Source organism: Oncorhynchus masou, chromosome 28 (assembly GCF_036934945.1).
Source record: "Oncorhynchus masou masou isolate Uvic2021 chromosome 28, UVic_Omas_1.1, whole genome shotgun sequence".
NCBI lineage: Eukaryota > Metazoa > Chordata > Actinopteri > Salmoniformes > Salmonidae > Oncorhynchus > Oncorhynchus masou.
Genome location: NC_088239.1, coordinates 24,030,883 through 24,042,297, shown reverse-complemented (window position 1 = coordinate 24,042,297; position 11,415 = coordinate 24,030,883).

The window sequence follows — 11,415 nt, the reverse complement described above, 5'->3', positions numbered from 1 at the left end:
GGCTTCCAGCGCCCTGCCTGGCAACCATTCTGACTCCTGACACACGAACTGGACTGGAGCCTGCCGTTCAGTTCACACTGAACGGCAGGCTCTGCTGTTACGAAGAAGCTTGAACTTGACATCTAGCCAATTAGCTAGCAAGTTAGCAAACCAAGTGCATATTTGGAGCCTCTTAGAGTTCTAACAGTTATGCCTAACTAATAGTTAACTATAGTTATAAGCAGTGGTGTTTCAAGCACCCCGCGAGGCTGGTGGGCCCCCAACTGAATTATATATTTTTCAACGGTATTGAAAATCATACCATCTTTTTAAAAAAAACGCCGTATAATGGGGTAACACACACACACACGCCTAAACAACATCACATGGGTCATGGAGAAGAAGAAGGGAGATGAACATTTGGGTAGTCACCAACTGATAAGATGGCGTCCCAAATGGCACGCTATTCCCTACATAGTGCACTGTTGTTGACAAGGGTCTCTCGTTAAAAGTAGAGCACTATGTAGGAAATAGCGTGCCGTTTAGAACTGACCAAGACTTCCAGGGTGTTTGGGCGGCGGCTGCAAACTCTTCTGAGAAACTACCAGATCACGACAGGAAGAGGTTGAAAGTCTGAAAGGAGGGAATAGAAGAACAGATCTATGGGACACAGTGGTTGAGAAAACACTGGGTTTTTAAGGGCAAGCTGCTGAACTGTGTTGCATAGCACTTTTGGGATATAGGGTGTGTCCCAAATGGCACTCGATACGCTACATAGTGCACCAGGCAAATAGGGTTCTGGTCAAAAGTAGTGTGCTATATAGGGAATAGGGTGCCATTTGAGATGCATCCTTAGTGTTTGCATATGGTAATGATTGGCTTCACATCAGTCTGTCCCGTTAAATGGTCAATAGTCTAATGTGGGGAGTAAAAATAACATCTTTAACATCCTGGAAGATCAACATACGTACAAACAAATAAGTGTGGTCGTCTAAAAGCAATATGGCTTTATCTTTTATATTCTTTTCCCCGAGCTTTCAAGTTGAGTTCAGAAACACTTAAGGACTGCTGGTGTTTGAACCACCGTGCCAAGTTATTGTTATGCTGGGATCTCTTTTCATCTGCCTCATCGTTACATTTCAATGCTGATTTTCGCTTCGGTCAACAAAGAGGAGAAGAACAGGTGCACCGTTTAGTAAGGCAAAGCTAATTACGGCTAAAATGGCAGAATTGATTTAGGTTTGTCCGATTTGTCCGATGCGGCCGCTGCCTCCTGCTCAGTTCAAAGCGTCATCCATCTTCCAGTTCTATCTCCCACTAACACAGGCCCGGGTGATGGGAAAGTTCACCCTTCAACTGGAGAGCTTGCTTGGACAGACTGGACAAATATTTCCTTTGTGTGGTCGTCTCCTCGCCTCTGTTCTGCCCTGACAGCCACAGAAGAGGGGTTGGGGTGAGAGTGTGTGTGTGTGTGTAGTGTGTGTGTGTAGTGTTGGTCCCCCCCCCCCTGTTGTGACCCAGGACCGCCCATATAGCTGCTTCCATGTTAAATGTTTGATCTCTGTCACTTGGCTTAGCGTGTGTGTGTGTGTGTCCCACACTTGGCATAGGTATCAATTAGACCGGGGTTACAGAGGAAGAGTGTTCACACAGTGTGCAATCAAAACAGCACAGTGCCCATTTGAAATGAAAAGCTTTCGATGTTTACTGTACAGATTACAGTTGAGGGTTGAGGAGGGGTTGGAGTCAGTCAAATGGTTCTCAGATGGTTTCTCTCTGGATGCGTCCCAAATTACACCCTATTCCCGATATAGAGGCTGTAGAGCCAGAAGGCTCCACAGTCAAAAGTAACGTACTATACAGAGGATGTAGGTCGCCATTTGGGACACAACCTCTGCATTTCAAACACAGATGGGATGTTACGCTGGGATAGTTTCTAGGTATGTAAATATGTATTGTTGAGGCTCACTGAGGTTATACTTTGAGAGGATCAATTTACAGCAATACTTACAGTATCATCCTACTGTATGGTTTATATCAAGACAAATGTCACCCTCGGTTGTCATATCATTTACTATAACAAGATCAATTCTTTCTAAATGAAACATTTTTATCAAGACTCAACTCTCGAAGAGGGGAACTGAACTGCAGACACATATAGGACTGGTTTCCTGGATACAGATGAATCCTGGACTAAAAATAAGTAAGGGATAATCAAGGAGTGGCTATGTATTCTATGGAAAACAACGAACAATGTGGAAGGTGTGCTCCACTCCTTTAACCTCCGTGCCAGCGGAGTGGAACTGACCTTCCACGGAGTTGCATTCTAACGCATAGAGCCCCGAGTTGAATATCCCTTTTATACCATGTCTATAATTGAACACATTTGCCACTAGAAATGTGTTAATTTGCCGGTAGAAATGTGTTCAATATCCACTGAAGTAGCTAGCAAGTTTACTAGATAGCTACAGTAGTCGCTATGGTAACCAAACAGACTCGCTAGTTTAGCTAAGCAAACCATCGGTCTTAGCTTGCTATTATGGAAATCGAATTCAACAATGCCGATACTGTTTTCAAATTAGACTTTTGCTTTCAAAAGCAGCTCAAACACAACATGTAAAAATGAACTAGAGCCATTGAATTCTACCGTGCAAATATTCCGTGCATTATAGGGAAAAAATGCACACTGACAGATGAGGGGGTGGGGTACTGTATATGGTCAAAATGCCACAGCTAAGGGCTGTTCTTAGGCACGACGCATCGCAGAGTGCCTGGACACAGCTCTCAGCCGTGTTATATTGGCCATATATATAACTGCTTACCAACGTAATGAGAACAGTAAAAATAAATGTTTTGTCATACCCGTGGTATACGGTCCGATATACCACAGCATTCAGCCAATCAGCATTCAGGCCTCGAACCGTCCAGTTTATAATCATCAATAAAGATTCTCAATTAAAAAAAAAAAGATTTTTAGTCCAGGACTAGGCTTGATCTACGTCTGGGAAACAAGCCCATAGTGTTAAGAGTTTAGAGGAGAGACAACTGACTGTCACATAAAAACTTTGTCAACGGGAGAAAAGTTAGGAGATCTCAGATATCAAGTCTGAATACGGCACATTGCCTGATGCCCGTCCGTTTCCGTTTCCTTGCCAACTCCTCTAAAATGTTTAGCTTGACAATGACAGCAATGGAGTTTGTAAGAGCACACACACATCTGGGATCAGGTTACCTACCGCCCATAATGCTGACAGTGTAACTGTCTAGTGCGGTCTGTGCAACTCTGTCTGTGAGGCTGTGGAACAACACACCAACTGCAAAGACAAATAGCCTAGCGCTGGTGAGACCACATGGTCCTGTAAATCAGCGATGGACTACTCTCTGGGTGAACTCTTGACTCAGAGGTCAGAGGTCAGCTCATATCATTACCCTGAGAAGCTGTTCACACTGATCACTTCATAGACAGACGGACAATCTGTTGGATAGACAGGGAGAGTGGAGCTAGAATAAAGACGTTCCCGCTGAGAATGATCATCCCCCTTTTGCAGTTTTTGGAGCTTCAATATATTTGAAATGTGGTGTGTTTGCTCATACTGCGTGTCTTTGGGAGAGGAACATGTCACCCTATGTACACTGAACAAAAATATAAAACGCAGCATGCAATTTCAAAGATTTTAAAAAGAGTTACAGTTAAGGGAAGTCAGTCAATTGAAAATAAATCCATTAGGCCCTAATCTATGGATTTTACATGACTGGGAATACAGATATGCATCTGTTGGTCACAGATACCAAAGTAGGGGTCTCCCGAGTGGTGCAGCAGCCTAAGGCACTGCATCGCAGTGCTAGAGGCGTCACTACAGACACAGGTTCGATCCCGGGTCTGTAGTGAATCACAACCGACCGTGATCGGGAGCCCCATAGGGCGGCGCACAATTGTCCCAGCGTTGCCCGGGTTAGGAGAGGGTTTGGCCGGGAGGGCTTTACTTGGATCATTGGCTCTAGCCAGTCATTGTGGTGGGCTTGGTGCCTGCAGGCTGACCTCGGTCGTCAGTTGAACGGTATTTCCGCCGACACATTGGTGTGGCTGGCTTCTGGGTTAAACAGGCTCAGTTTGGCGGGTCATGTTTGGGAGGATGTGTGACTCGACCTTCGCCTCCCACGCCAGTTGGAGAGTTGCAGCGATGAGACAAGGTTGAAATTGGGTAGAAAAAGGTGCTAAATAAATAAATAAATAGGGGCGTGGATCAGAAAACCAGCCAGTATCTGGTGTATTCACCATTTGCCTCATGCAGCGTGACACACCTCCTTCCCATAGAGTTGAACAGGCTGTTGATTGTGGCCTGTGGAATGTTGTCCCACTCCTCTTCAATGGCTGTGAGAAGTTGCAGGATATTGGTGGGAACTGGAACAAGCTGTCGTACACGTCAATCCAGAGCATCCCAAACAGGCTCAATGGGTGACATATCTGGTGAGTATGCAGGTCATGGAAGAACTGGGATATTTTCCACTTTCAGGAATGTACAGATAGTATATTTTTAGGATCCCCATTAGCTGTTGCAAAAGCCACAGCTTCTCTTCCTGGGGTCCACACAGAACATTGAAGATGACAGAACATTAATAGGCAAGAACAGCTCAAGGACAGAACTACATAGATCCTTGCGACATTGTGACGTGCGTTATCATGCTGAAACATGAGGTGATGGCGGCGGATGAATGGCACGACAATGGGCCTCAGGATCTCGTCACGGTATCTCTGTGCATTTCAATTGCAATTGTGTTCATTGTCCTTGGCTGGGGCACTCTGTTCAGTGTTGACGTCAGCAAACCGTTCGCCCACACGACGCCATACGTACAGTTGAAAATGGGATTAATCCACGAAGAGTACACTTCTCCAGCCCACCAGTGGCCATCGAATGTGAGCATTTGCTCACTGAAGTCAGTTACGTTGCCAAACTGCAGTCAGGTCAAGACCCTGCTGTGGACAACGAGCACACAGATGAGCTTCCCTGAGATGGTTTCAGACCGTTTGTTCAAGTATTATTTGGTTGTGCAAACCCTCCGTTTCATCAGCTGTCCACGTGGCTGGTCTCAGATGATCCCGCAGGTGACGAAGCCAGATGTGGAGGTCATGGGCTGGCATGGTTACACCTGATCTGCGGTGGTGAGGCCGGTTGGACGTACTGCCAAACTCACTAGAACAGCTTATGGTAGAGAAATGAACATTCAATTCTCTGGCAACAGCTCTGTGGCATTGTGTTGTGTGACAGTGAGTGGCCTTTTATTGTCCCCTGCAAAAGGTGCCCCTGTGTAATGATCATGAAACATGGGACCAATACTTAACATGCTGTGTTTATGTATTTGTTCAGTATATTTACGTGGTAGTTACTGTACATCGGCATAAAGTGTATTTTTCCCAAGAACTAGTCTTTTAGGAAGATTGTCCATTTAACATGCTTTTTAGTCCAGAAGCAGGCTAAATCTGTTAAATGATCCTGTAATGTCCTAAAACGTATGCATTTACATAGGCAGATAGAATAATTGTAATTGTGCTACTTTACATTGATTCAAATCCTTAGATGAGTCCATAGGGTGGCGGTGGAGTTTAGTGGTCATTAACACTAGGCTAAACGATATGGATAAACTGTTATTTAGACAGGATGTCCATTGTCATTATAAGGGTGCGATAGTAGACTAAACGCAGTTGACCATCATCCATCATGTCCAGTGGAATATTAGGACCACATGTCATCAGCCATATCTCCGTTACTCCAGGATGCCCGTCTCAAATGGCATCCATTTCCCTACAGATGTAGAATCTGAATTTGATCACCCTGTTGAAGGAGAACTTTCCTGCACTACATGTTTAAAAAGGCTTCTGAAGTTTGTAATTTCCACTTTGAAATTTCAGACTTGATTTTCCCTTTCGAAAAAAAGTATCAAACCCTACAAAATGTGCCATGAATAATAATCTCCAAAATGATTCACATTTCCTGTTGCTGCTTTAGCAAACTGACACAAATTAAGATGCTAAAAGGGAACACGGTGCAATTTGAGACGCAAGCCATGATCTTGGTTTAGTAATGAATACATGTATATCACGTACTCTCTGGCCAATTGTCATCAAGCCACTTGATACACAGCAAAAGCGAGAACAGTCCCTGAATGATTGTTTAAATGTGACAAATTGATTGGGTTTAGAAGTAGGATCGTGGGGAGGAAACTGTAATGCATTGTCTTTCTGTCATGCCGTTGAATACATAGAACCATGCCAGGGGTTTCGAGTTTCGAGTAAAGACACTCCCTGAAATCATTACGATGATTTATTAACAATTACAAAAAACTGTAAACGCTTTCCACTCGTGGCTTCATTAGAAAAACATTGTTGAGCCTGGATTATAGTAATAGTTTAAAACAGTGACATGAGGAACGGTGGAGAGGGATGGACCATCTTTGACTGATGAGTGTTTCCTCCGTAGGGATTAGACCCCGTTCAGTCTCTCCCAGTCAGAGGAAACATAAACAGCCATGACACTAGGATTAAGGCTTATATAATGAAACTCTAACTTTATAATGCTGGATGTTATGCAGCCCCTTGACATGCCTCAGTTACAAATCCTTGGCACTGCTCGATGCCCATCTGAACTGTAAAACAAAAGTTGTTTCAATTTGTTGCCGGCTCTCACGCATCTTGGTAGTAGCAAAATGCTTTTCTGCCTAGTCATAAGAGCAAACATCACTCCACACTGCAATCAAGACTTCCCAAAAAGGAATAACAAAAGTATCTACAAATGGATTGTTTGACTCAACGAAGTTACTTATAGACTGTGGACATGAAGTGCATTGGATTTGTGTCAATAATGCGAAAAAGTTAGCATTTGAAACCGTGGCCAGGAAAAACAAAACAAAAGCATGGATTGCGATCATACCTTATCCATAGACTGCTTACAGGGTAGGAACACCAATATGTCATTTAGCAATTTGGGTGAATAAGTAATTCCTAATAACCCTATTCCCAACACAGAGCAATACACACTCAAAATTGAGGTTATTTCATTTCAGTCATCATTGAGATATAACCATATGAGTGCCGTAATGTCCCTACAAGGATTTTGTTTCCCCTCAGTCAAGTCAACACCAGCCCCAGCTAATAATGAACAAACAGCAGGAGAGTAATGACCATAGCAGAGACCAACGTTATGGCTGCCCAACAGTCATGTCATCAAAACCATGACAAGGATTCTGGGAGGGGAAACAGGCCCTTTAACAATGTCAGCTGACTCTACATGACCTCTAGTGGAAGATTGGCACAGTTCAACGGACAGCCACTCTCTTCACTCGCTCTCCTCCCTCTCTCTCTCGCTCATTCACTCTCTCCACTCCCTCTCTCTTACAGGCCCAGAGAGAAGAGAATGCGTTGGCAGGCAACTTTCCACACCTCTTCCTTTCAATCCACTCCCTTTACTTTTCCCACCCTCTCCCTCCTCCCGCATCTCTGCCTCCCTGGCAGAGGACATGCACCTCTCGGTTTTATGGAAATGGATTAGAGAAAATAATATCACCCCCAAAGCCATCAATGTTTTGACTGGGCTTAAATGCCTCTTAAAGTGCAGTGGTGCTGTGTCCAATAAGCCCACTTCCAACTGTGAGCTAAACTCGCCTCGCCTTGACTGCCACTGACATCATGGAGAAACCAACGCTAAAGAAACGCACTCCGTTATTGACGAGTGAGCAGAACTTCCCCAGGAAACCAGGATGAGCCAATAGCAATGAGCCGAATCCATGGCTGAGCCAATAGGGATGAAACTAAACCAGGGATCAGCCAATAGAGTTGAGCCAATATTTATCCCTCAGCGTCCCGCTCTTTAACGCCGACCAGAATGTGGTTGCTTCCCAGTTGGCACCCTATTCTCTATAGGCCCGAGTCAAAAGTAGTGCACTACATAGGATATTGGGTGTCATTGGTGACTCGACCAGCCTGTAACATTAATATCATAGAGCAATCTGAATGAGGGATTTTATAAGCAGCTTCTGTCTCATTGCGATGGTGGCGATGCGACGCGATGATGGAACGGGATGAGTCAGAAAGAAACGGAAACTAACCGGTAATAGGAACCATTTGGTTCTGTGTCGATTCAGAGCCAATGCACAGAAGTCACCGACATCAATCTTCAACAAATCTCTCAGCAGTAAAACGCTTTATGGTTCGTGATTTTGGTGCCAGTGCTGAATAAAGTGATAATTGCCTACTTTAAGGTTTTGCTTGGGTCTACGTCCCAAATAGAACCTTATTTCCTACTTAATGCACTTCTTTTGACCAGGAACCATAGAGCCTATGTATGGAATATGGTGCCATTGGGATGTAGCCTGGATGCTTAAGAGATCCTCACAGGATTGAGTTATTGAATTAGGGTAACTGAAGTTATTGAGTTAGGGTAACTGGAGTTATTGAGTTAGGGTAACTGGAGTTATTGAGTTAGGGTAACTGCACAAAACATACCAATACTAGTAGGACTTGAAGGAAACATCAATCAAACCCATTCTCAAAGGCCCCTTGAGAATTTCTACAACCGTCAACAAGCCTTCCTCCAAAGGACCCTTCTATGGATTAAATGTCTTAAAAAATCCCCCAAATCATTATCTTTTTTTGTTCTGGTGTGGTGAGGAATCACCCCAGTTGGTCTCCAATGGATGAGATGCACCAACTATGGTTGCCACCCTAATGGCCCCTAATACCCTATATGGTGCACCACTTCTGACAAGAGCCATATGTGCCCTGGTAAAAAGTAGTGTACTGCATAGGGAATAGGGTGCCATTTGAGACGCCAATACTAACACAGAGAAGAGCTGAAGAAATGTCAAGACGGTTACGTGGGATTGAGTTGGCAGGACACCCAAAACCTCTTTACTGTCTGGTTCTATGAGGACGGTACAATACTTCACCTCCCTACCAGGTAGTAAAATGTGTCAGCTGAATGAATGATCATAGTAAGACCTTAGTGATAACAAGCTCTTGCTCCCTCCCACAGTCAAACAAGGCAACAAGAACCTGCGTCGGATGCCAAAGAAGCGTCTCAGGGTCGTACAATAAATCTACTCTATACCCGTATCCCAAATGGCACCCTTCCCCCTACACAGTGCACTACTATTGACCAGGGCCCATGGGAACAGGGTGCCATTTGTGGCACAGTTCCAGTTCAAGTTCTCTCTTGTAGCACAGCATTGCTGATAGTGAGATCACGGGAGATTGTTTGTGTGCAGTGGAATTGACCACCTACACACAGACAGCACCGATACATTTGTGTCCTACACATGAGGTCGACAAATGTACTTTTTACACGGTGTAAGTTGCTCTCTCCTTACTAGCATTTGTGCAAGCGGTGCTTTATCCAAACAAACAACACCATGGTTACAGCCTGGCTTCCTTTCAGATAGGGTTGTCACAATTTAATTTCTTTATTTTTGATTTCACCTTTATCTAACCAGGTAGGCCAGTTGAGAACAACTTCTCATTTACAACTGTGACCTGGCCAAGATAGAGCAAAGCAGTGCGACAAAAAACAACACAGAGGTGCACATAAACAATCGTACTGTCAATATCACAACATAAATATCTATGAACAGTGTGTCCAAATGTAGAGGAGTAGGGAGGTAAGGCAATACATGGGCCATAGAGGTGAAATAATTACAATTTAACATTAACACTGGAGTGATAGATGTGCAGATGATGATGTGCAATTAGAGATACTAGGGTGCAAAAGAGCAAGAAGATAAATAACAATATGGGGATGAGGTAGTTGGGTGTGCTATTTACAGATTGGCTGTGTACAGGTGCAGTGCTCAGTGAGCTGCTCTGATGCTTAAAGTTAGAGAGGGAGATATAAGACTCCAGCTTCAGTGATTTTTGCAATTCATTCCAGTCATTGGCAGCAGAGAACTTGAAGGAAAGGCGGCCAAAGGAAGTGTTGGCTTTGGAGATGAACAGTGAAATATGCCTGCTGGAGCACGTGCTACTGGTGGTTGTTGCTATGGTGAGCTGAGATTAGGTGGGGCTTTACCTAGCAAAGACTTATAAATTACCTGGAGCCAGTGGGTCTGGCCACGAATATGTAGTGAGGGCCAGCCAACGAGAGCATACAGGTCGCAGTGATGGGTAGTATATGGGACTTTGGTGACAAAACTGATGGCACTGTGATAGCAAACTGGATGGAGTCTGAGTAGAGTGTTGGAGGCTATTTTGTAAATGACATCGCCAAAGTCAAGGATTGGGAGGATAGTCAGTTTTACTGGGGTATGTTTGGCTGCATGAGTGAAGGATGCTTTGTTGCGAAATAAGAAGCCGATTCTAGATGTAATTTTGGATTGGAGATGCTTAATAGGAGTCTGGAAGGAGAGTTTACAGTCTAGCCAGACACCTAGGTATTTGTAGTTGTCCACATATTCTAAGTCAGAACTGTCCAGAGTAGTGATGCTAGTCAGTCGGGAGGGTAAGGGTATCAATCGGTTGAAGAGCATGCACTTAGTTTAACTAGCATTTAAAAGCCACAGAAGGAAAGTTGTATGGCATTGAAGCTCGTTTGGAGATTTGTTAGCACAGTGTCCAAAGAAGGGCCAGATGTACAGTTGAAGTCGGAAGTTTACATACACTTAGGTTGGAGTCATTAAAATGTGTTTTTCAATCACTCCAGAAATGTATTGTAAGCAAACTATTGTTTTGGCAAGTCGGTTAGGACATCTACTTTGTGCATGACACAAGTCATTTTTCCAACAATTGTTTACAGACAGATTATTTCACTTATTATTCACGATCACAATTCCAGTGGGTCAGAAGTTTACATACACTAAATTGACTGTGCCTTTAAACAGCTTGGAACGTTCCAGAAAATGATGTCATGGCTTTAGAAGCTTCTGATAATTGACATCATTTGAGTCATTTGGAGGTGTACCTGTGGATGTATTTCAAGGCCTACCTACAAACTTAGAGCCTCTTTGCTTGATATCATGGAAAAATCTAAACAAATCAGCCAAGACATCAGACAAGAAATTGCAGACCTCCACAAGTCTGATTCATCCTTGAGAGCAATTTCAAGGTACCACGTTCATCTGTACAAACAGGTACACATCCAATTGACGTCAATTAACCTAGCAGAAGCTTCTAAAGCCATGACATCCTATTCTGGAGTTTTCCAAACTGTTTAAAGGCACAGTCAACTTAGTGTATGTAAACTTCTGACCCACTAGAATTGTGATCGTGAAATAATCTATCTGTAAACAATTGTTGGAAAAATTACTTGTGTCATGCACAAAGTAGATGTTCCAACCGACTTGCCAAAACTATAGTTTGTTAACAAGATTTGTGGAGTGGTTAAAAAACAAGTTTTAAAGACTCCAACCTAAGTGTATGTAAACTTCCGACTTCAACTGTAGGTCTATAACAGT